A 27,007-nucleotide genomic window follows, 5' to 3' on the forward strand; every position below is an offset into this window, starting at 1 on the left:
CATTAAACTGATTTAGGACTGTTCGATAGCATTTCGTATGCGCGCTTGATTGCGTCAAACGCGTTCATCTAAAAGCTTTACTCCGCATTCAAGATAATTATGAATAAGCTCTGATATAATCCCGAGCCAACGCTTCGCTACAGAATGACCCATTTGTAACGGATATTATATTATAATTTTAGATATCTTTGACTCGCAAGTCGAATCTAAGTGTTCTATGAGAACGGTGTCTCAATGCGTCGTGCGCACCATAATGAGATCGCAGCTAGCTATAGATAGTACACCGTCAACTCACAATATTTTTTTTACCGGCCAGTACATAGCTTCGTTGCAAACGGTTATGTAGCAGGATGAATGAACTGTCTCAACATAATCATCAAAGACGTCCCGCAGGAAGACACCACCTGACTCAGATAGGGTGGGAGAGTGCCCACAATAGGCAGAGCGTCAGGTGGGGATGTGGACCGCAGAGTCTCGAACCGATCGGTTAGCTGGCCAATGGCATCGAAGAAACCATTGAATGAGTTCTATGCAACGACAACTCGACGCCACCAGTTTCAATGCGGTCTCAAAATAGGAAATGTGAGCTTACATGCGATATTCGAAAACACCGGTGTCCCACGGGAGTGGGTGCACCGCGGTGGCACGGAGTGGTAGGGCTGGTAGCGCCCAGTTTAGGCAGCCGCAGCGGCCCTTCACCTATGCCGTGTCCTATCCCGACGATGACCGTTTCCAATTATGGCTGAACCCATAGAGTACAGCATTTTCGTGCTTATATAAGCTGCCTCGTCCAGTTTATTTCTCGCAAACGAATACTAACCTAGTCCGCTTAAATACTTACCTATAATACTTATAGGGTAAGGAAAAGATTGCAGCAGAGCAGAAAATGTGCGACGACTATGAAACACACGTCGATCGTCCATTGGACCCCGAGGTGGGTGATCGAAAGTTGTCTAACAGCTAAACTAAATCTTGCGTTAAATGTTTCCTTTAAATAAGTGAATAAGATGTCTTTTGATGATTCCCTGAACAGCAGTACTTCTTCCTTATAGCAATGCTTTCTATCTCATAGTGTTGAAATTTTCATGATTAAAAAAAAACTTCAACTTAAAACCCGATACCCAGACAGTTTGGATATTATTTTTTTATTACTATAAGGCGAGATCTTAGAGTGATTCATGATACTGGAATATGTGAGATTAGCTAGAGATATAACTAGAATTACCAACCATCGTATGATTACCCGTCCAATTCTTGCCCTGTTGTTATAAAGATAATATTGTTACGGTGTATTTATATTCCAAGATGTGATTATCTGATAGACAAGTGCGATTTCTTCTAGTTTTTACAGCAAGACTTAGGTAAGCAGGACGCCTTTGGTACAAAGCGTACGTTTATCCACTGATCGTAAATAAACATTTTTGTGTCTTCAAACAGTATGAAAGGCGGCTCATTCTTGACAACGTTGTCCACCTAATGTTATCATTTAGCGTACGTATTTGCGGTATGTTCCAGGTGCGTCGTCTGATTTTGCAGCGTCGAGCCAGCCGTGAGGCGGATCTTCCTGAAGAGATTGATGGCAACCGATTTTCCCGAAAGAAGTCGACTGATTACAAGGAGTTTTCTAATGCACAGACTCTGGCTGATCTGCAGGAGCGATTTGAGAAAACTGTTACGAAACCACAAGCCTATACCTATCACGAGTAAAGAACAAGCGTCACAAAGATACCTGGATGTCAGTACGCTGTATGTCTATAATGACTAAATATATTTTCAGTAATTATCTGATCCTAGTAATTGTATGTGTTTTATTTAGGTATATCTGCGTCGCTGTCTAGATTACTGTGACAGTAAAGTCGGTTACGCCATACACGAACTAAAGGCTTTACTAGTTTAGGCTCTTTTTTGTTGTGTTTATCCAATTGTGATAAGCTGTAAGGTAATTAAGCGGCTGATAAAATGGTGTCATATGGTGGAAATCCCATACGAACGTAAATGTTTCACTGGCTAATTAAACGGGTGGCAATGTCCTAGCGTAGGAAAAATATTTGACGATATTTGTTTCGTCAACTCTACGCTACTGATGTGGTACAGGCGCGACGGGCCAACAAGGTGGCGCAAATCTAGAATGGGGCAAAAGGGACTTTCGGGCATAACATCGGTGAGCTAAATATCAATAGCCACTGCTGCCGGTGTCAGTCTCAATGCAGGGGACGAGATAATTGAAGTAGCTCAGAGTATCCTCCTGCACTATCCCGGAGGAATTCTTCAGGCCTGCAGCGTCTGCTTCTAGGCGCCAAATCAGAGGAATAAACTTAAATCAAATGAATGCAGAGCATATCGCTGTATTTGTCAGAAAACCTCGGCGGAAAAATCATCGAGGCGTATTTACGTTTCTTCGTCATTATCTCTTTAGTATTAGATGTTTGTTCGCATTGAGTCTATCAAAAATAGGTAAGCTATTAGATTGATCTTTGATGGAGGTAACTAGCGCTTCGAAATACATCCGTTGTTAAGATTATATGCGGTTTATCAAATAATTTCTCCCGCAGTCGCTGTTCGGTGAAAATCCTTTTGCTTTGCTAGGACAGCCCTTTCGGTCCGGTATTGCTGACGTCATTAATTGCTCCATAGCAATGGCATGACTTTGGAGACAGTCATTAGGGCGAGCCTATCATATTCGTAATGTCATTTACTGATCTAATTCATTAGCTTGCCCGTGTGTTGTGGTCGATTCGTTCGATACTGCCTTGTAGTGTTTAGCCCAGGACGAGAGTTAACAGTCTGTCGGGTCGTTGTGTTACTACGTGAGAGGTTGAACTATAAACAAAAAAAAAAAACTGCTGACAAATTCGAAATAGGAACGAACATCACCTTACTGCCAGTGTTACTAAATAGACGAAAGAGTATATTTAGCTGCACTGTAAAGTAGCGGACGGTTGTATCGAGGAAAATAACACGCCGTTACTATTGTGTTGTGTTTACAAGAGAATGCTACACTTACGCTGGCAGATAGTGAATAGTTTGCATTCAGTGACGGTCCCGATGCGAGGTCACTTTTAGTATGCGTACGGTGTCCACGTGACTGTAGCTCAACTACGTAAATGAACAATGCTACATAATGAAACGTACGGATCGCTATCGGCGTTTCTTGCTTTGCTACTGTATACCACCAGCCTCTAGTCGACTATGTAACTACTCAAATGACTTTCCCTCAAACGGAACCCTCGGATGGCAACGAATTTTTTCATATCTCCTAATGGTTCCTTTTGTTTGACGTAAACGTTTACGTATAGTAGAAATACACCATAAATATTGCGAAGTGGCTTAGTGTGCGTGTCTCTTCGAATCATAGATTCGGATGGAAAAACAAAAACAAAACTCAACGTCGGCTTATATGCTGCGATAATGCCAGCAACATGCAACCATTTCTAGTATAGAATAATCTCTATTTAAGACGCTTGTCTAACAAAAAAAAACAAGCCAGGAAAGCTAGTATTTTAAAGGCAACGAAAATTAAATTTAAGTTATCAAATCAGCGCTATCGTATGGTAGACCTTGTTATACAATGAAACGTATAGCAATATTAACTTAACTTTGACAAAACATTTTCCACATTAGAACCGCTCTAGTGTTAAGTTCTTGACTTTAAAACGCCGCTAGATTGACCCGCTGTTCCGATGCTTTTGGAACAACGGTTCTTTAGCCGCGCGAAACGGCTTCGTCTGCTATCTTTTTTGGACGGGCAAATGTTGCTAGAACATTCAGCGTATGTTAGCTCTGCTGTAGTTGCCTCAGCAAGCGGGAGGTTTTCACGTATTTGTTCACGCGAGGCGTGTTACCTCAAACGGTCCATTTGTACTAGGCATAAATATTTGTTTCACACGTATGAGGGCGTTGCTAAGTGGTTTTCACTATGACTTTCTTCCATTGCAAATTGGATAGGCGTTAGCAACGTCCGGCACGAAAAAGGGATCCATCAACTCAATACCAATCTGACTAATGACCATTCCCTGATTCTCGAGTGGTTTCGCTTTCCCCTAAAATCTCTAACGCTGACTGCCAACTTGGGCCGAATGAGCAGACATCTCAAATATTCTAACATACTACAGTTGGTACCTTTCCACTCATAACTAATTACACATTCATACCATCATATATCGTATCCAGAGCGGCCGCGCACAAATACGTGTTTAATTAAGCACCCACTAAACGATTGACCACGTTACGTTCACTGATTTGCTTCTCCGAACGGACCTCCGGCGACCGCCAACTATTAACGACAGGTGCCGGTGCCACGTCAATATCGCTTCAATATTCCTCGCCGAATTCAGCGATCCGAAGTGCCGGCCTGGCACAAATTCAAGCGCCGTCTGTCATTGTACAGCGGCTACGGCTAAAACAGCATGAAATGGGTTACGAATGAAAATATTCAAGGCTGATTCAATTATCTTTGATATATGGGGTCCGAACTGCGATACGTTATACCTACGTATAATCATTATATTTATGTTATGGCAACGTACAGACGCGTACGTGGAGTTACTGGAATTAGTAACGCCTGCTGTGGCCGCCTTAGCGTCGACTAGAATCGACGGGCGAGAGCGAAGCAGATCCTTATGTAATAGTGTATCGATGGTTGGAGGTCGTGAGCCAAAATCCTTTTTCACATGCAGACATTTTGCCATAAGTCATATACACAAATAAATGTGACTTTAATACAATATTCATATATACGGTTAGAAAAGACGGGAAAAAACTTTATAAATCCGAGCTGCTACCCTGGTAGCAGATAAGGGAACGAGCTTTCTGTGCTACAAAAAAAAAAAACAGATATGTAAATCAATGAAAATATGTTTTCATTATCTATATTTTGTTACGTTGCAAAAACCACTATCAATGCTAATTCTGCTATGCATGATATAACTGTTTTTGACCATTCGCGAATCAATCGAAGTTTCGGTAAAGGGCTAGGCCGCATTTGTGGCCTAGTATATCTTTTTCTTTTTTTAAATCACACATTTCACAGCGAAGGATCGTTTCCGTTATTTTTTCTGTTGATTGTTTGTCTTTCCGTTCATGTGATAACCGAAATCCTAAACGTGACTGGTTCAGTTCGCTCGCTGATATAGAGAGGCGACAGAGGGCGTCGCAGATGTCGCATCTGGCCGGCAAAGTCTCTGTGAGAAAAAAAAACGCTGCATTTTTCGGGGATTTTGGGGGTTGAGTCGCGTAGCGGCTTCGCGGAGTACGTGACCCGCCTTCAAGTCACTAACTTGATCCTTAAGAAGGGACGGTAGTCGTCAAAAGCGGAAAATCGCAAAAAAAGGGGACAAATGATAAGGGCCGGAAAAGCACTTCGGACACCTTCGAATCGTCTTGCGGAATGGCCCATACGAGTCCTCGCTGACGGAAGAGCTCAGAACAAGAGGCGAACGCTGATCGATAAGCGTCGGTCGGAACGAACGGTGCCCTAAATCGCCATAACTCTAACATGTCTCCTCTGATTGCCTTCAGCCCTCGACAAGCCTATCGACCCTCCTCAAACCTCGAAATAGAGAAGTTTCAGAAGTCCTAACAGAACAAATTCTGCCACAGAGCACGGGCATATTCGCAGACTCGCACTGCAATTGACCACTTTTGTCACATATGCTTTGTAATAAGCATACGCTATAAACGGGCTTTCTACCGCGAGAACGAATTATTGATTCCATGAACACTTCCTAATTCTATTAGGCGACAGGCTGTTATGGTACCTTTTGGTACTGTAGCCATGCTAGAATATGAGGAGCTCCTAAAAATCATGCGCACTACCGTCTATTATATACCTATCATTCATATTACCAATTTGCTAATAACAAATTTACAAAGCTGAGATAGAGCTAGAAGCTGGCAATGTTGTAGAATATTTACATTATTATTTATTTAAAAACATCATCATTCATAGCAGAATTATCAATTATGCTGCACAGGCATTGGATAACGTGCTAAAATAAAAATAGATCTTGCATAACTAAGCCGTACAAAAAAGTTCCAATGATTCGCGGTCGTATTAGAAGAACTCGTTTCAAGCAGAATCATTCATTTAGTTGGAAATTCAAACTAGAAATGGGCAAATCAACAGAGGGCAGACAAACTTGATGTGTGTGTGTGTGTATAAGTTTTAACTGCTAGACTATCTACTCAAGTAATGAAGCTCGGCCAATACGTATTAACGAAAACTGACGTAAACAGCAAAACTTCAAGAAATGGATGGATGAACCCAATGTCCTCTGAAATCATTTGCATGACAACAGGTCACGCGACATGATACTATGCCTTCCTGATTCTTACATAGTATTATCGAACCAGTAACCACACAAATGCCTAAATTTTCCTAGTTATGTAGATATACAGAGAGAGAGAGAGAGAGAGGGAGAGAGAGATTTCACCCTTCTGTACCCTGCAACCGAATCGACCATAGGCAACTTTTCGCTTAAATAGTACTTAATTTCTATTTAAAATCATACTTATCTATAGATCAGAATTTAGGCTATTTTCATTTATTGTAGTTTGCGGCTGTTCAATGAGACATGTAAATAGAGAGCTCAAATCTTTCAATGAATTTATCAGTAATTATACATATATTATATAGAAAGTACAGCTGTAGTGGCCGAGGCTTCGGCAAAGCATAAGAGGCATTACTCTGTAAGTCTGATTACAGAGGATACTTACGAAACCGATTGAAATTAGTGGCTTTCGATAGTGGCTAGGGATGTTTACGTTACATGGAACGGCTGGCAGCTTTTGCCTTTGCTAGGATAACCTCTAGGAAGATAGGATCCCATAGCTTTGTTTTCTCTCACGAAATTTGCAATGTATGCGTTAGCCTCGACAGACTGCTCCTAGTTAATAGCTCTATCTTATTGAATCTGTTTTTCAAATCAAAATTCTCTTCTAATACGATACGATATACATCTACAAGATGTTTTTGTGTTTTTATATATATTTATTTATATATAATACACAGAAGCCGATAAGACATGATCGTCAGGACCAATCAACGAGAAAAACTATACCACGATGTACAAAAGAAATATGTGAAAAAATTATAGCGAAGTATTTAAGGGAAGTTGCATGATATAGATGCTTCCTCCGCAACATATATATATATATATATATATATATATATATATATATATAGAGAGAGAGAGAGAGAGAGAGAGAGGGAGAGAGAGTGTTTAATATATTAAGAGTTTAAATATACGGGTATATTCCTATACGGCATGTATTGATATACAGAAGCAATTTTACCTACCTACCTACCTAAGCCACTTGTTAAGAAGGCGCCTAATTAATATCACGCACTCATACGTGTATACAGACAGTGACCCGAGATGTGACGGGTAAGCGTACTTTCCACTCGTGTTTTATACACTACGGCTGCCGTTCAGGCTTAAGTGTTATTTTAGATCACTTAATGGCACTTATCTAAGATCTTCGCCGTAGTGGATATCAGATTGCCCTTCGGGCTTACATTGCTCCAGCGTCAGCTTAGCTTTGCTATCCGCGAAGGCTGATCGGCTCTTTTTGGCAGGTGACGGTGTCAAGACATCATAATAGAAGCAAAGTTTGGCAACTTCAGGGTTCTACCTTTATTTGTAGTGGGTCCTTCTTCTGTTTCTAGTGTGACGATACGCTGTTGCTAGTGGTGTTAATAAGGGAGATCTCCCAGCACCGGATATTAAACTCATCCACCATATATCAGCGTCTTCCGATTAAAATATAGGCTAGCTGCCACCTTGTGCTTTCGTCTGCGCGTTATATCGCATCAGATTAGATTAAAGGGTTCCCTTATCGACTGGGTCCTCGGACCCACTGCCTCATACTTTCAAGCCTTGCTAGGGTAAATTGGATACATGGTTGACAACGTTATTATTATATTAAGCCAGTGCGTACTGACGTAATCGTTGCTGAGTTGCTTAGCGATCGAGCTTGAAGTATAGTACTTCAGGGGAAGATTTCAACGACCTAAACTATAGATAGCAGGCATTTTGGTTTTTTTTTTCAATTTTAAAGCATTGTCGTCATTTAGATAGCATATAAATATAAGAGTTAACTCTAATTCTGGGGCCGCGGTGGGATCTGCAATCTTAAAGATTAAATAAGAGCTTGTTTATCCCATGGCCAACACTTCATTACAGATACTCGCGAAATTTTGATTATATCTGTATATTAAAATGTGCGATTATTGCGCAGCGGACAATCGAGAACTAAGTATCTGGTCGTCGTACTCACTGCTTATCTTGTACGCATGTTCGATGTCCGGATATGCCAAATTCTGTTAAAATAGTTCATATATTTATTGGAAGCGTCAGACATGAGGCCGGATTACATTGTAGTGAACTATGTATCGATAATAGTTACGGTCAAACTAAATACACCCATGTTCTAGTTAAGTGATAATGACCATTTACTCTGTTAATTGTAACATTCAAGCTACAAGTAGGACTCATAGATTACAGGGTGATGTGTTTTTACATATGCAGAAGTATTAGGTATTTGGACTAATGCTCATGTCATATGGGAATACAGATAGAAAAGAGACTAGGCAGACTTAGTCTACAAAAAGGTATGCCATAATTTAATAAAAATACGTTTGCCAAGCAGCTTTTAGCTTGATGATCTCCTTTAGATGTGCTTGTTGTATTTCGCAGCTTTTTTCCACAATTGAGTTCGATTCGACTATGTGTGCATATTTGCGGTGCAGTGTACCCGTGGGTTACGGAATCGATTTTTCACGTGGTATATCGAGTACCGACGCATCCACAGAAGACCTATATGCTTAATCGAAAATTAATGACTAGTATTACCCAGAAGCGTATTCAACGCGAGACGTCTATCGCGGCGGCACTGTACAGCTATTCCTATCATTGACCGGAAGAGCATCAGCAATACACATAAAAACAGCAGTTGTTTGAGCCGTCATTAGGTGGGTTAGTATTGCGATAAATTCAATGACATCCCTTTAATATTTGCAAAAAGCATTGAATACATTGAGCGTGCTACAATCGATTATTTTGGCAATGTTCGATGTTTTTATTTGTTTATTAAAAACCTATGCGAAAAAAGTGCTGTTGTAATTTAATCAAATGACTGAAACAGTACAATTGAATAAGGCGTCTTAATATGTATTGCTTTTTATGTAAACGCTTGCCAAGCTATCGTCAACTATTATCACAAAGCTATTGCTTCAGTCATCAAATGGAGCGATAGCCTGAGCTAGGCCGTCCAGTCGAAAAATGGCCAATAAAAGCAAAAAAAAAATACACTAGCGAACTCGCGGAAAAATGGGGCAAAGGGATATAGCACTGAAATTTCACAGGCTTATCTTTACTTAGAATTTCGCTGTATATAAACAAAAATAATGATGTAAAATATGCTGCTTAGAGAAAATCAAATCAAAGCCAATAGATGTTCTTTGTGGATAGATTCAATGCCCACGACTTTCCCATCTGAAACTAATTGGAAAACATCAACGAACGCTCGCATTGTGGTGTGTACGATCCCATGTCTCCTATTCAATTTGATACTAACAAATGTATCTAGCAGTTGCTTATAAGACGTCTGATGTAAGTATTTACCCTGTACATTACTGCTGGCTTTGTAAATAGGCAATGGGTCTGAAGGTCTAAGGTTTACGTCATAGGGGGTAAATCAAGACGAAGGTAGCATTAAGTTTCTGGACTTAATTAAAGCGAAATACACTTACGACACCATCTGCATATTTATGTTCGCTTATTATTTATTTGCTCAATCTGCTTCGGCCTGACTAGCAACGTGTTGTATGTCTGCTAATGTTCGCGCATCAGATCACTCGTTATAGTCAGCCGACCTGTTCCTCGTAAATCGGTTGCCATCGGCTTCCTCAAAAAAACCCGCCTTGCGGCTAACTCGGCGCTCTGGAGTTAGTGGAAACATCAAGCAGATTTAACTATTTTTATAGAATTTGTAATACAAAGAAACTCTGCTGTTTTATAACTATTGATAGCATACTTATTTTAAAGCTAGCTGTTTAGAGTTCAATGAGCTGATACTAGCTCAACGCTCCTGTTTGGAAATTATTGCTGGTTTAGCTCCCGCTTGAACATTTGTATCGCTGTATTTGACCAGCCGGTTCGTCATACATACGCAAAACAAGCCAGGACAGCTAACAAACCCGTCAGCTTCCCGTCAGACAACAAACTTTATTTAGTAGTCATTAGTTGTCATCTTGCTTGGTTCGAGACGCTTCAAATGTAACATTTCTCAAAATTGCTCTGTTAAGCGCATTATGTCCCACCGCGGTGAGCTTCACTATCGCAAAGGAAAGAGATCCTAACGTAGCGGTGTATATCCAGTGCCAGAGAAGTGGTAATAGCACAAACAAGACAAAGCCTAAAAATAGGCTTACTGACAGATATGTGCTATTTGCGTTCTGTATCGTTCGTACGAAAGACTGAGCTCAGTCACGCCACTTGAAAACGGGCCAGTTAGATGTATTCGTTGGTTTATCTATACGATGTCTTTCGGAAATGATTGAAAACCCTTTCCGGACGGACCATCAGCCCTGTCTAATACAACACATCGTTGAACAGAGGACACCACGCATGCCAGCACAAAATTCTTAGTTATGCCGCTTGTCATGATAATAAACAAATAATATTATTGTTCTTATGATGCCCGGTGAAGGTTGCTGGGCAAGCATAGACGCTCATGTGGGACGGCACCAAATTTAAATTAATATCGTCAAGTGTTGTCCGTCGTTGCAGTCTGTAATCTTGGGAAAGTATTCTATGCAATAGAAATTTGTGTGAACGAATAGTAGGCATTATTAGTTCAGCTTTAGAAACACGGTTAGTGTTTCCCTTGCTTTCGTTAATTCTATAAACGCAAATATCGGCGACAATGTTTACTTTTGTGCACGTTAAAATTTACTCACTTGTGCATAGCCTTAATAGTATGGCGGTAGTATGTTAACGTAATTGAGAAATGTAGCACACCCCAAGGACGATTCTAGCTCTTTCGACTATGAAGTTAACTCTAAAGACCGTAATTGTATTTTAATGGAACACTTATTAAAGGACAGCTAATGTTATGTCGATCGTTTGCGCGTGAATTATGCTTTGACCTATTCAGGGGAAGACCACTCTTATCCTACTAAAAGTTATCTGTTTCAAAGATACAGTGCTATCCCACGGGATATCAGTAGTATAATGTAATCAAAACTAACGCGGTTTTTGTGCACTAATGTCCACTGCGAATAACATTTAGCAGGGAAGAAAGCAAAACAAAAATAATGCTCTTCGAAGCTTGTAGCTTGAAGACCTCTTGAATTAAACAATGTATACATACACATTGTTCCGGGACAAATTGAAGGAAAAAGGTAAACAAACAGATTCGTCGATCGCAGTAGAGAAATCCCGGAAGTGAAGGTCGTGACGAGTTTCATCATAATAGGACCGAAACAAAGGTAGTCCTAGAATTGCTCATATAAAAGCCTATACACTGGGTCGAGTGTGCTCATAATGCGCCCAGAATAAACTGTTTTGTTGTGTAAAAAAGACCTATCACAATTCCTGTTATAACTACCATTCAAATAACGCATTTCTGTGCCACTGCCTACAGACACTGACCTATTCCGGTACAGATATTCAGTAGCTATTGAAACAGCTTTTCGACAGGTGGAATTTGTAATATATGAAGTTTCCAAAAGAGTGTGCAATGCTGCCTTCTTATTTTCTAGTTGCCCAAATATAATAATCTGTTAGAGATTTGTTTACGTCTACACTGTGGTTCTAGATAATGCCATAATTTTTCAGCAGATATTTGGATAAACGATATTTTATGAATAAAACGGTTCTAGCCATGAAAGCTGTCGAAAAAAATGGCATTTTGACGGTATTGAAAACTAGTAGACGAGTTTTACAAAAAAAAAAAAAAAAAAAAGTGGCATCGCTATACAGAAAGTTTCACTTTTTCTCGGAATTTACTTACGAAACCCAAGGTTTTACCTGCCTGTCTACCTGTAAACCAAAAGCCAAATGTCGAATTGAATTATCCTGAAAATTTTTATTTTATTCAAAACAATGTAAAACACCGAGCAGTATAAACGATAAGAGTAATCTGAAAAGTTTAGGTTAGCCGTTCTGCTAAACAGCACAAATCATAAATTAAGGGGTAAATATACTACGAGCAATATGTTTACTACTTACGGACACAGCGATTTTAAGTGGCCTTGAAGTGCTGCTATATTATAAAGTGTAAGGCAAAGGTCTGTATACAATTAAAAAAGTGTTTCGGTAATTTGAAGGTACCAACGTTTATTGGCAATGAGAATATCTTCATCTCATGTTTGTTAAAGTAGGAGGAAGCACTGAAGAACGGATCTAACTGCACAGCTCATTTGTAACAAGTCACGTTAACATCGTCACTTGACGTCCATATATTCCCGTTGGATTATAGGCGTCTAGGCGAGAAGTCTCCTAGCAAAGAATGAAATACGGGATAACAAAAAGTACAAATTGCGGCGGAGGATAGTACTTCGCTAATTCTCGTAATTAATAATAATTCTAATTCCTCGCTAAAGGCAATCACTTACAGTCTCGTCTAACGTTGCACAGGTCAGTAGTGGCTCACCGTACCTGGTACAAGGTTAGATATTTCTTACTGTGTTACTATTGCTCCTTACTACAACTTTTGCACACCGACTATTTCAATACGCTTTTGACCAAGAAAGAAGGGAGCCGGATAATCGAACAAAATTGGACGACAAAAAAAAAGCCAGATAATAACTATTGCATTTTTCATATGCTGAAACTTATATTATAGGAATACGAAGATATTGAACGTATGTTCCACCATACAAGTTAAATTTGATTTTATTGCACTAGTCTGGAAACCTACTGTTGCTTTAATCGACGTGCGCTGAAAACTCTGCCACTGTTTGCCAAGGAACTTTCAGGAGACAGTTCCCAAACTCTTAGACAACCCCTCTTCAAACTGCATCACTTCTAGTATTATTCCTCGAGTTATATTGAAGCTACTTAACTTTAATACCCTGCCCCCCCAATATTTGTTACATCAGTTTAGTTGTGCTTAATCTTTAGGAACGACGAAATCTCAATCGTTTGTTTATCAGATTTCTACAGTTATATAGCTTGCGAGAATATCCTCAGAAATACAGATAGTTATCTCGCTCTGAGCATTTTGCATAAGAAATAACCCGTTGCTATTATGTGACTGTTTATTCATACACATCACTTGTTATTTGTATATAAGACATTTATCCTTCATTTTTATTCTCCTGAATAGCTTGACTAGTTAGGTCCTGCAGGTCGGCTAGCGTTTGCGCATTCGACCATTCTCTGTAATCAACAGATTTCCTCCTTGTAAACCTGTTCCCATCGATCTCCTCAGGAAGATCTGCCTCACGGCTGGCGCGCCGCTCCAGAATCAGTTTACGAATCTAAAAATGTAAATAAATAAATAAAAAAATCGTTGCTTGAGTTAAGGGCACATTTCTACACGAAAATAGAACAACGATAAGTGTCACACGGTAACTAACTCTTCGCGACATCGAAACTTAAATGATATTCCTTCAAGTAAATGCTAAGTTTCGAGATAGAATAGCAAACGTAAGCTGGTTGATTTCTGACATTATCCTAGTGTTATGCACTCCGCTTGAGAATAGTCTGCCCATTTGAAAAATTGTAGCCAAACTAAAGCTCGTTTTGTCGGATATACAGTTCCATATAGACTAGTTACCCTCGTTTAAAATCTTTGGGAGTTCGCATAACCTACGTCCCTACCAAAATATACGTTTGAAGTACGCCAGCTATCTACCTGGTGTACTGTGACTGAAGCAAAATCAGGGCTTGTTTTTATTCGTTTGGAGAAAGGTTGTCGTCATGCACTCACCTCGGGGTCGAGAGGCTTGTCGGCGTGGGTCTCATAATCATCACACATGGTTATCTTACTTTCTGTCGGCCGCTGTTTGAGCTCCTCGTCTATGTCAAGTGACCGCTTCTGTGTCTATTGCGAATTCTTGCCGGGCTATTTATACCTAAGCGACTGTACTCCTCTCCCGTGTCCACCTGAATCTCATATCCGGAATCTGTTGAGGGAAATGATGCCAACAAGATACAAACAGCTAAAGCCGCATGACGGAACCACGTGATCTTTAGTACGGGACGTACGGAAAGAACGAGGCTATAGTCTGAGGGAGTGGCATGTTTCTTAAATACGTAATTAGCCGATCGTCAACAAGCTTGAGAAAACAATCGGCACCGAACGTACCTACGTGCTATTTTTGACGACTTGCCATCCCACTTAGGTTTGAAGGCCAAGCTGAAGAATCTTTATATATATATATACTGGCCACTTTAAAGCAACTATGAGTACGGCTACCATGAGACGACACCTAGCTGACAATGTGAGTAACTCGTTTGTGATGCGTAGCTGCGTGCTAGCGTTTATAGTGCTTGTAGGCTGTTCATCGAAGAGCATTCTAGGAACGCGTCACATGAAAAAGCTCTCGAAATTTGAGGTACGGACTAAGCTAAGGCATGTCTTGGAACAGTGGCATTAATTACGGAAAATGCAATTCAGTTAACGAAAAGGTTCGATCAATGAGGAAGCAAAGTGCTTATAAATTTCAACTTATATTTACTTACACTAACAAAAGCTATTGTTTCTTTCTTTGTTTAATTCCGGGCAGCTCAATAGCCGGAGAAAAAGGTAATTTTGTCTTCTGCGCCACTTTTCGAAATACTCTTTTCTTGCGAGGCCTCATGGAATGCTCAGGCGATCTAGCGCGTCAATTTCCTCGATAAAGTTTTTGCAAATATAATTCATGGCATATGATTTTGCAATATACACTACCACAGTTGAGCTAAAAATACGTCAAATTATATTTAAATGATGTTAAAACCTCGTAGTCTATAAAAAAAAAAAAAAAAAAAAAAAAAACGTGTCAAAGACCGTTTATCCCTAACACCCTACTTCTGTTTCCACCAAATTGGAAAATGTTTTTGAACGATTTGAATCGAAATTTGAAAATTGCGATAGTGATGCATTGAATGAATCTGGCACTTCATATTCATGAGCTTGTTTTTGTAAACATATTTACAGGCTACAAAAGCGTTACATAGATTATTATTGCATGGCCTGTATGTAGGCCAACTGGATGCTGTCCTTCAAGCCGTGTCGTTATGTGCGTCGAGTGATTTCCCAAAACGCTCATACTCTGATGTCCAGCAACTTTTTACCGAAAGCACCTCACGAATCAGATCTTCGTACATCGTTTAGTATAATTGAATTCGGCAGTCGAATCAGGCTACATCCGTTCTACGAAAAAAAGCTTTATCTAAGATCTCAAATTGTTACTTTTACTAACAACTGGAAAGTCAACTTCTAGTCGTAATTTCAGCACGTTTAGATCGCTTCGCAGTAAAGAATTGATTTAAGTATCAATACGTGTCCTATTTTTAAATGATACCCTTTCTACAATAATAATAGGACTTTTACTCCAAACTTTTAGTCCAGAATTTGAAATGATTCCAAAAATTATGACATAAAAATGAAAATATTTTATAGTATGCACAAATGGTATACTTAATAATCAAATTAGCTAACCAGAGCACGATAATACCGTACTTAATAAATCTTAAGCCCCTGCAAACTATGAAAAACTATTACTAAAAAATGTATATTATTTTTAAAATAATATCTTTTTAAAAAAAAAATTTACATATATATATTCATGCAAACAATTGCCGAGCCCTAAAATGAACACACACACTCTCGTTTTTAAGATAATCGAGAAGTACTAACATGCTGAGCGAAGTTAAGTATGGCAGGTCTCGACAATTTGAAACTTTCGAAAACAATAACTGGCATGCAGGTAAAATATGGAGTGCTCACTACAGAGCCAAAGCAATACGATTCGAACCGAACTGCTTGTTGTATATTAATCAGTTGTTTACTTTCTTGTGCCCATTTTCTTAGTTTGCCCCCTTTACTACCCCAAACTAGCTTCATTATTATGAATAGAACCACGCGAGCAATGAATAAAGCATTTGTCTATTGGCTTTCAAAGCATGGCTTGACGGCGCTAACAGTAAGATGGGCGACAGATTTGTACTCGTTCCCGTAGCCTTTATAAAATACTCAGTTATTATGTAAACCAGAGTCATCGTCAACAATACCCATATTTCAGGTAAAGGTCAGAGATCAGAGGACGACTTATTTGGCCCACATAGTGAGATGAATCAAATTGCTACTATGCTTTAAGTATAGCTTTGTATCATGTCGTTTTTACATGATACATTGCAAAGTTTTAATATCTACGTACTAAAGGCTCTAACCGGAATGTATTATTGTTGTTCTTGCTAAACCAAAGACTACGCTTGCTAGCTTTAGGGAACAAAACGGCATGGGAAAGGAACGCAATAATCAGCCGATTTATGGAGTAGAAGATTCAAACGGCGATTGTTAGAAATAGAATCGGCGATATACGATGAACTTAGAGAAGAAGAGTTGTCGCCTAGTGAAGTATTGCTTCATAAGCACTCAACTAATCATTGTCTTAATTCTTCAGTATCTTTATTAGGCACATACGGCGCTTTATAACGGTTTGTTGATATAATTTGCCCAGGTATTTTAGGTACGATGACCTATACTAGATTTGGTTGTGAGTTGGGGACTGCGTATACAGCGCATCTCACTCCCGTCTTTCTTGATTAACTTCACCGACATAGTTAAACATGTTTACTTTTTTTATTTAACAAGGTACGCGCAGAGTGGAACATCGAGATAATAGTATGTTCACAAGCTAACTCTCGAGCGCGGAGTTTTGGGAGTCACAGTTGGCGTGAACTACTAGACCTTTCCTAGGAGGTCAACGACAGCGACTTAACTAGACGGAAGTCTGCGGATCGCAAACAATGGTCGAATACGTAAATGTTGGCGGATTTGATGAATTTTGTTGATCAAGTAATACATTAGGGTATAGATAGTCTTATGAAGATCTTGAGATTTATTAATAGGTCAGAAAACCTACTATCATGGCATATCGTAAGCAACAAGCTCAAGGAAACAAAACCTAATTGACCTCCTGTTTAGAGTTATCGCTTCGAGATGTTACCCTATATTTAGTAGAAATATGGCTCTTTGCTATCGTGATTTCAAAAGGATAGTAGCCATACAGTGGGAACTATGAGCCCAAATAGGAGCTTTCTTCTAGAGCGGGTCTTTAGGTAGAAATGTGTATAACTGATTTGAAGGGAACTGATATGGTGTTGTAGTTAACCTTCTGGTAGATAAAGTTGGTCTTATATTTGAAAACGAATCTAATAAGGTATCAAACGAATCCAGTAAATTTATGTGAGGGTACTATGCGTAGAACGCGTTTGGTCGCTGCGAATTATCCAATGCCCTTCTTCCAAATAAATGCTCCTGGCTCGTCAGTTCTAAAGAATAGATATCTATCTAAGAGACGGGTGTCGTCAAGGGTTTCGCTGGTCAAGATAGGCCATCAAACTCGTAGATGAGTTCCCAGGCGTGGATCGAGAGGTCGCACCACCCAAGGACCTTCCGTTTGAAACGTGGGCAAATACATTTACGCGTTGATTGGGGTACAAGGAACTATATCCCCATATAGTTCCCATACAATAGGGTCAAAAAATAAAGGACTCGCTCCTACATCTGTTGATTTTCAGAGGAGAATACCCATTAAATTGCCATCTACAGTTTTTCCTAAAGAGGCTTCGAAACGCTTCCGCACCACATCGATATCGCCCGAGAAGTTAGAAACCTACCGTACATATATATATATATATATATATATATATATACATATATATATACATAGAGTATCTGTCTGAGAAAAGGTTTGAAAAAATCTTTTGATAACAGAAGCGTCTTCTTCATTTTCCAGTTGTTCAAATACCAAAGACACGCAAGCTATTGGGATAAAAGGCGTATCTCACTATGCAGCACATTTGTGATAGGTACACCCTAATACCGTTTCTAACATTTGGTAGGTTATGTCAATGTTTACAATAACAAATACTATAGTCATTCAAATGATTTTAATGACTTACATAGAATATCGTGTACAGTAATACACGATAATACAGTATTATCAGAATATAGAAATTGAGCCCGCACATGAATTTACCGATGATAGAATTAGCAAAAGCGACGGACTTTAACGTCCGTTGTGAGTTCGGCATCTTAACGTCAAGTTTTGAATTTTTTTGTTTTTCATTCTCAGGCAACGTTAACTTGCCTAACAAAGTTCTCGAACGTTTCCCTTCGGGTCTTAATAAAAATTAAGAACCCTTGTCTGGGAGACTTGAGCTCTTCCTCCGAAAAAAAAAAAGTACGCGAGCTTGTCTTCGAATCCCCAACACGTCTCGGTCCCTACATTCTTGCGGTAGAGCTGACGCTGTGTACTGCTTGGCCCCTAAGCATTTCCTAAAGCTACCATACCTTCCATTTTCTCAATTCACTTTGCTACCGCTAAAGCTAAAACTCCTTACTCTATTCTGTGTTGGGCAACTTCCATCAAGGCGTACAGTGTCTATATTAGATTGTGACCCAAGTAAGGGCCGTTCTTCAGCTACCCAAAGGCTCAACGTTTCTCTAGAATTCGAGCAACAAATTAATTTATTATATATTTGCTATTACTCTCCATAACCATTTTCCATTATTACCTATTCTATGGCAGAAAATTTTCAGGTGATTTTGAAGTATCTCTCCAGCTGGGTTTCCATCAGTCGCCTTGTTCACTGATTGATGACGGTCATTAATTTTATTTGCCAGTGATTGGAAAAGGTCAAAGCACGACTTATAGTGCATGATGCGTGTGAAAAAATTATCGGTCGAACTTTTACACGGCGTTTCTTTCCCATACGCAGTCTATAATGGTCGTGCAGAAGGATAACTTTACGTCGTCTGTGAGGTTTTTTTTCTTTCGGTTGAATAGCCTTCAGGCTGTATGCGGTTGGGCTATATACAGATCTCGACTGATGATTTTCTTCTGCTATAGGATTCGCCAGTGTATAGGACCCTTCTAGTCCTACCAAACGCAAATGGTCATCTTTTTAAGATGAATATCGGAGCTGCTTTTTCCAATTTTGTGCTTTACACCGATGTAGACACACAGTTCGTCGTCACTGATATTAGCTTCGTGAGGAGATTTGTCATTGTTTAACTGCGTATTGTCCTGTGCTGCAAAACAATGAGACGCCGTGTTTATTTGTGACGTTCACTCCGTACATGTGTACCCAAACCCTTACTTTTCAAGTACATCTTACTGACCTCAGGATGCTTGTTAATAGCCATGTGTTGATATTCCCACCTAATTCATGAAACATTTACCGACTGTCTTCTCTCAAACGTGTCGAATTTAAAAGAATAGTATAAAAAATTGAATGGATATTACCCAAAAGGCTAATTTTCACTTTTATAGATATGTAGTGCATTAGAGTAAAATGACAATAAATACTAATTTTGTTGACAGTTTTTTTTTTTGTTACTAGATTGATAGATCGTGGCTCGAAAAACCGAAGCGCTGGCTAAGGGCGATACCTTTGCGATAAAAAATTCTCTTCATTTCTGAGATTTGCTTGCCGGTTCTGTGATTTCAAAATTCAGATCACTCATTAGCTAATTTCAGAATATTTATTCCCTTGCTGACAAAGAATTGTTTATGAGCGGCTGTACCTCAAGCGATACTGGTTGGTTGGTAGGAATTAGCTGACGTGTCACTCGAATACGGTACGTACGAAAAGTTCCCGTCGAAACAAACTTTGGGCCAAAGGTTTGAGGAATTAAGCAGCTCGGGACGACTAGCAAAAATATAAAAGATGCAAAAACACACAGAGAGTTTTAACAAGATTAACCTTAAGCTTATCTACTTTCTACTACATTACTACTAAGCTTATCTACTACAGGTTCTACTCTTCAAAACGATCGTTAACTTCTGCATGATCTAGAGGTATCAGAAGTAGCCATTTGTTGCTAGAGCTGCTATTTTCTTTATGGAGAGTCCACAAATTTTGCATCTTGGAAATCTTTCTTGGATTGGCACTAGCGCACATTGCCGATTTCGGGCATAAAAAAAATGCATTAGATAAAAGCTGATCCTAGCTTAAGATTCGAAAATAACATACTGTTTTCCGCTAGTCGGCTTCCTGCTCTGTTCCAGGAATAATTAGATTTGCTCTGACAGATGGAATAGCCAGTGAGCGCATGTCTGTATTGACCAGCAGTCTACAAAAGTTTTCCCAGATTCGTACGTCCCACTTTGTAGAGCTATTTTATTACGGATCTAAAGGAAGGAACCGATGATTGCTCGCCCGGATGAAAGCCATAGCTAAAAAAATGCGTTGACGTCATTGAAAATATTCAGTCTAAAGTTGGATATTTTCTCTTAGTTGAGACGCCACTATTCGACCCTTCGTTCCATCCCTGGATCAACGTCAATACCATTTGTTGCTAAACTCCTAATTGGTTAATATCGAAAGAATTGATCTAAGAAATATATACTTAATAGCTAAAAAAAGGTATCGCTCGCGCTGAAAATACATTTTTATATTTGCTTCGGGAGTCATTAATACAGCGTATAATAATAATAATAACGTATCGCGTTGATACTGTTGGCTTGTTATTAATAAAGAATATCGTGTTAATGATAATGTGATATTTCGAAGCTTTATAATCAATCTTCCCGTTTCCGTAGAGAAGAAAGCGCTCATATAAAAGGTTTTACCTAAATTTCAGGAGCCGCTCAACCATCTGGTAGAATGTCTATGTTATTTTTTTTTCCTAGCTAACTCAATAAAATTTATCTATCTATCTATCTATCTATCTATCTATCTATCTATCTATCGCATTTGGGAATCATCTTGGCTGTATTGTCCAGCTATGAAATAGGAATAAAAATCAATTTACCGTTTTTCACATCAAATTTTCTGTCAACTCAGACACTTAAGTTTGCAGCTTGAGTTCTAACTAGGAACTTTCGACAGCTTGGGAACAATGGCACGGTCTATTTATTACTATAATTTAACATCTTCTTGTTATTTAAAAAGGTGCAATAAAAACTGAACGGCGTGCAGGGATCCTAGATTTGAAAGCGTATGCTAGAACATCACGCCAGTCTTGAATTAAACGTTTTTAACGAAGTCAACGACAATGAGTTCCCTTGAGGAAGTTCGCTGATGGCAAACGATGGTTAAATGTACAAATGTCAGTGGCAAACAATCAGCAATATTCCGATTCGCGGAGTCAAGACATGCTGAAATGAGCGAATCAAAATACGATGTTTCAAGTTGGAACAGAAACCCCCGGAGTTCAGGGCTTGTCTTGGGCAAATAAGCTAACTTATATAAGTACCGCTTGCAGTAGTCGTTCTGCGTATTAAGGGATGTGCTTAACGAGTAATAGACGTACAATTGGGAATATTAAGGCATTCGTTTCTTTCATATTGGCTACAAATCGCTTATGTAGATACTAAGACACTGGTGGAAATATACAACGAAGGCTAGATATAAGAACCATGTGGTTCGTCCTTGAGAAATAGCGCGATAGATGGGTCACAAGGTACATTCGGTTTTCATGCCTAAAGATTTCTTGCCCTACGACCACAGCCTTCGAAGTTGTCAATCTCACTGAAATGATCCAAATTCGACCTTTACTTAAGGCCGACTATGTTAAATCTGTAAATTGGTAGTGTTTTGTTAAATTAGATCAGTTCAGTATTATATATGTTCCAGTTAAATAGTATTATATAGTAGGTCTTACGAATTTTCATCTCTGACATGTGTCGGATATGGTAGCATGCGCAGAGTGATCCTATGAAATCAAGAACAATTCACTGCTGATTAGGGTATCCTGCCTACAAACGGTTTGCTGAGATATAAACCAAAGCTTAGATACTGATGAGCGAAAAAAGCACCTACTTGTTTATTGGAGGTTCAAAGCTACAGCCAGCAACCCATAACACGCTTTGAACCCCTTGTTCCCCCTTACCTAGTTCTTTCCTTAAGTAACAGACGTAATCAGCAAATACTAAGTTTTGTATACCTATTATTTGTTTTCAGATTCAACAACCAGCATATAACATTAACAATCCGTTCAACGACATCTAATTGGCAAGGGGTATGTATAGAGATCAGAACGGTTTTTATGCCAGAAAGGACAGGAGAAAGACTTGCAGGAGGAAGCGTTCTAGCGTAAATTGACCGCTAACAGTTCATATCAGACGAAATAAGTCGCCTGATAAGGACTTCAGCTATCCAAACTAGAAAGAGCCCTTGAAAAGGTAATATTTTCGATAAATACGAAACGAATTTGTATAAACTTATACGCTTTTCGCGTTTTACATTCGGTACTTAAGTTATTAGTTACTACTCTACACGCTCCCAGGAAAAACAAAATATGTCTACAACCGAATTTGAACCTAGACCATGACAAGTCCGTGAATATAATCGGTGAAAACGTTACCCAAGTTACGATCCCGTCACCTATTAGCAAAGATCGTTGGTTTCGCCGTTTATCGCTAACATATCTCATAATAATGACATAAGTAATAAAAATAGTAATTAACACCGAATTTATTTTTTCTGTTTGAAATCAAACCCTGTTGGCTGTTGTTACAAACCAATTGTTGAGCGTCGCGGAAACCAAAAACCGGCTAGTGAAATAGATGGAAAGTATGGATAAAGTTCTATAAATGCAAAAAATCATTTTACCCCGAAACGTGTGCTCACTTGTAAGCATCTGCTGTACTGAGCTGTTCAAAAGCACAGAAACAAAGTATAAGAACTTGTAACCCGTCAGATAACTATTTCCTGATTAATGACACTATTATATTTACGAATGTATCTAACTTACTAAGCTTTTTTTCTTTTTTCATTAAACCTGTAGTAGGCAAAGGGATGTTTGTATTAATTCTAAAGATGACTTTTTGCTGTTTGTTATATTTTCACAGAGAACTCATTCCCGGTAACTATCCGAGTGGCGACTACAAATTAAAGGTCCAGGAAATTGTGGCTGATCGGCTGATTGATGCTATAGGATTCATGTGCTATAAAAAAACGTTATTAGCTTATTAAACATATAATGAATAAAAATGCCGCTAATCGGTCCTTGGTGCTATCCTGATGACATTAAAAGGAATATTGGTAATTAATAGAAACCTGGCAGATGGTTTAACCCTATACTCACTAGTTCGACATGTGAGACAACTTTTTACGAAACATGTTTTGTTCTAGTTCAATTGACAATGGGTGATAATTTCACACAAGGCTTTGAAAGTGCCCATTTAATTGAGATTGATGAGATAAAAGCTTATCGTATTTGAATAAGTACACCCACTTTCTTGGTCTAGTTTGCGTGCAAGATAACAGGTAGGATCACAAAAATGCGTAAAATTGCCCAAACAGGATTATCTACCGTCCGTAGAGCGTATTAAAGCGGTGCAAGCTTGGGTCCCTCAAAACAGACAAATAGGCTTTCGGCTAGTCCTTACGTGTACACCAATATACGTTTTAACAAAAGTGAAACGTAGCAGTAGAAGCGAAATTGTTATATTATGTATATGTGATTAGCTATAAAATTTACTGGGCTATTTACGGTGCGTCCAGCCGTTTGGGTAGCATGGGCTGTGGGACCATTTAGGAGCTGAAGTCTGTAAAAAATAGGTATTAGTGCAGTAATGAACGCAGGTGTTCGCACATACGCAACTTTTAAATAAACATAAAATGTTTCTTTCTAACTACAAGCAGAGACAGGAAACATCCCACACAAGCAAAAGTAGTACTTTAATTTTAATTCAACGTTTAAACATTGGTTTACTGTGGAGATCCGAAGTCAAAGCTCACAAATGGGATGAGATCGTAGGGATTGAACCTCATAACGTGGTTGACCTTTAGAAAATCACAAGGGTTTCTCTGTATTGAGACTAATTGGACGATCATTTTTCATTCAAGACTGCAATATCGAGACTCAGAGGATTGCCTCACAACTAGGGTACATTCATCTAGGTGCTATATATAAAAAGCGGTTCTCTTTAGCGTAAATGTGTCGTTTGTTAACTAGTTATTACCAGCGAGTATTTTGGATGTTGGGGCATATATCTTATTGCTGCTGGATAAACAGCCTAACCACTTATTATTCTGCGGGTCGATTTACTCTGAACACTTGACGGTTTGTCGTAATTGGTCTTAAACCTCCTCGTCGTAGATCTATCGCCGCCGACGTCTTCGCCATCTTCGGCTTGACGGAGTTGGCATGGTGCACCAGAATAGGTTACGATTCCAGGAACATAGAATGCACACGCTGTCTGAGAAACGAAGTAAGAGAATAATCTCGCTACTATGATCATGTATTCTGTGAAGCCTGTTAAACAGAATGAGGGAAGATGAACGTAATCTTTTTTAATGTATAGTTAATTGAAATGAAACGTTTTACTGATAACCTTTAAAACATCCTATATAATATGTTATAATTGTGTTGAAACTAAAGTTGTGGCGTTTAGAAAAATGTTTGTTTTTCCGCTTCCCTTCACTTGCTGTTTACTTCGGTATACCGTTATCCTTGTTGCTTTTCAGCGTGCTTTAATATTATTGTGTTGTATTGTGAATGTAATCTTAAAAGAGCTCCTTAAATATGGATCTTCCAGGTGGAAAAAAACCACATTCATAAGAACGCGGGTCTGTACACGGCAAACATCGCTGCGTTCTTGGACTTCGAATGATAGGTTTCGTTATATCTGCCATATTCTTTGGATCTTACGCCGACGGAAATCCACCTTATTTTTTCCTGTTCAATAGGGAATCACCTTCGTGGTCTTGCCTTCGACATGGATCAAGGACTCAAAATGTGACTGAAGAATCCTTTTGAGACGAAACTTGCTACCTTTCGACGAAACGGCAGACGTCATTTGATCGAAGGACAAGAAAAAGTCGCGAACAATGGCAGGAAATACAAAACATAATAACTTATCGTCACAGGAAAAAAAAAATAATATTCTCTGTTAAGCAAAAGCGCGGAGATTTTCGTTTCAACCTTCCATATACCTTTAGCTAAGTACCATTTTTCGTGGCCAGGAGCACGTATCGAATGGTATAGTAGTTATTTTCGGTCGCCTTTCTCTAGTTTTTTTCACGAGTCTGTAAGGCCGTTTGTCCAGAAGACGGTATGAATGTTCTCGAATATAAATAATAATAATAATAATAGAATATCTACAATTTTATAATACATAGCGACGTTATAGATTATGCCCAGCACAAAATAAGGCAGATGATAGGCTAGACGGAGCACCGTTAGGATCATATGGTGATCGGAACAGAAGAATATCGTCAAAGTTGAACATACGTTTTACCGACCTTCGGAATGATGAGGTACAGCTCTGCTTGAAAAGCCTTATCGTTTTTAACTATGCTTCTCATAGCAATTTCAATGTATCTTTATTCGAGTTCAAGAAATCAATCAGAGAATTGTCTGTACTGCAGTAATTTTTCAGAGTGCTATCGTCGACTTATCATGATACTAAACAAATGCACTTGTCCTTAATATGACTATCTACTTAGCGTACTAGACACGCGAAGAAGTACATCGCTTAACTTGTTCGTTGTCGCTACAGCGACCTAAGACGGTAAAAACCTTTGAGACGACTGGCTTTCTTCGAAGGTTGATGCCAAATTTCATCGTATTTACTATAAAGCAACCATGTGATTCATTATAGATCAGCGGGTGTTTGAACAACTCGAACTATATGACATCCAGAGCGTATTTTCACTGTTACCGCAACGTCAAGATGTCTAACAGGGTTTTATTTTGGTACTGACTTACTGGTAGCAAAATTTAGAAGAGACTCTTATAGACGAAGCGTGACTCCCGTTATTCCTTTCTTAATGCGCGATTTCATTCTGAATTACGCTCATTCAGGGTATACACCTTGTATTACTGCTACAAAGAAATCTATTTTTACCTAGCAATAGACAAAACTCTAGGCCACCGCCCCAGAATAATAGTTACATTCATGCGGCATCAAAACTTAGGAAATTTGATGCATTTTTTAGCATGCAGATAAATTGGCTCGTTTTGCCCTAACTCGCTGGAATTATTCCTAACATCTTCTAGCAAGAAGTTTGCCACCCGCAAGCGCCGTTAAGAATGTCAGGAAAATTGTACGAGTCGTCTGCATCGTGGTTAAACTCGGAGCGTGGTTAAACTTGGAAATTCTAAATTGCACATGTGGTAACTTCCAAACTCGTATGTGCGCTATATTTTACCAGTAATCTACGCGGATTATTTTCGTTCCAAAAATTAAAGACCATTTCATGTTTAGAAACTTCGTTGTGGTCTTCCAGCTTTGTTGAAGCGCCACTCCGCAACCGTAACTTGAATTCAAACAAGCTCAACGATAACCCCACCTTATTCAGGGTAACTGCAGAGAAACGGCTAGAAATTATTTTCAATAAAAATCAACAATTTCGGACTTTGAGTGAACTCATAGTCTTCTAAACAAGGCCGAAAGACCTCCAAATGTTTACTTAGGTATATTTCATTGAGACAAGCCAAAAAAATCACGATAGTTTTTCCCTATTCTGTCAAGTCACCACGCTTAGAAGCATTTTAGTTAACATCATTTTCGTGTCCCGCCATGACGAAAGATCATATAAGTCTGCCATAATTTAATCAATAAGTAGACCAAGATGTCTCAGAAAAGATTTTATTAAATTGAGACGACCGATCTGACTTGTAGGATCAAAATCCAATGTATTCCAGCAACTGGGGCAAAAACGTGGGCAACTTAATATCCAAGTATGTGCTATCAGCTGGCTTAATTATTAGCTAGTTAAGCATTTAATATCGTATGTCTAGGCATAATTACAGCAGAATAAATTTGACCATCTAAGAAACTCCAACTTATAAAATTCCGCAGTTCAGAGGATCCTAAGCTCCTGGTTCA

General features: G+C 39.0%; 3 long non-coding RNA genes across 13 annotated transcripts; 2 read left to right on the forward strand and 1 right to left on the reverse strand.

Annotated features, from left to right (window-relative positions):
* Positions 1-778: 778 nt before the first annotated feature.
* On the forward strand, positions 779-1,797 carry LOC147758459 (uncharacterized). Its single transcript, XR_015318958.1, has 2 exons — positions 779-934; positions 1,516-1,797. It is a non-coding gene; the product is annotated as an uncharacterized LOC147758459 (long non-coding RNA).
* Positions 1,798-2,516: 719 nt separating this feature from the next.
* LOC147758460 (uncharacterized) lies at positions 2,517-26,581 on the forward strand. Of its 11 annotated transcripts, none has more exons than XR_015327145.1 (4): positions 14,235-14,566; positions 22,131-22,188; positions 23,021-23,034; positions 24,713-26,581. It is a non-coding gene; the product is annotated as an uncharacterized LOC147758460 (long non-coding RNA). The 11 variants fall into 11 exon arrangements; XR_015327150.1 differs by lacking the exon at positions 24,713-26,581 and adding an exon at positions 16,810-17,013 and having other exon boundaries at positions 14,235-14,452; positions 22,131-22,351; positions 23,021-23,177; XR_015327149.1 differs by lacking the exon at positions 24,713-26,581 and adding an exon at positions 16,810-16,976 and having other exon boundaries at positions 14,235-14,452; positions 22,131-22,351; positions 23,021-23,177.
* On the reverse strand, positions 13,251-14,098 carry LOC147758461 (uncharacterized). The gene is made up of 2 exons (XR_015327165.1): positions 13,939-14,098; positions 13,251-13,486 (listed from the first exon to the last, which is right to left on the reverse strand). It is a non-coding gene; the product is annotated as an uncharacterized LOC147758461 (long non-coding RNA).
* Positions 26,582-27,007: the final 426 nt, after the last annotated feature.

The sequence above is a fragment of the Varroa destructor genome, unplaced genomic scaffold, assembly GCF_002443255.2.
Source record: "Varroa destructor unplaced genomic scaffold, Vdes_3.0 BEIS01000001.1, whole genome shotgun sequence".
In the NCBI taxonomy this organism is placed as follows: domain Eukaryota; kingdom Metazoa; phylum Arthropoda; class Arachnida; order Mesostigmata; family Varroidae; genus Varroa; species Varroa destructor.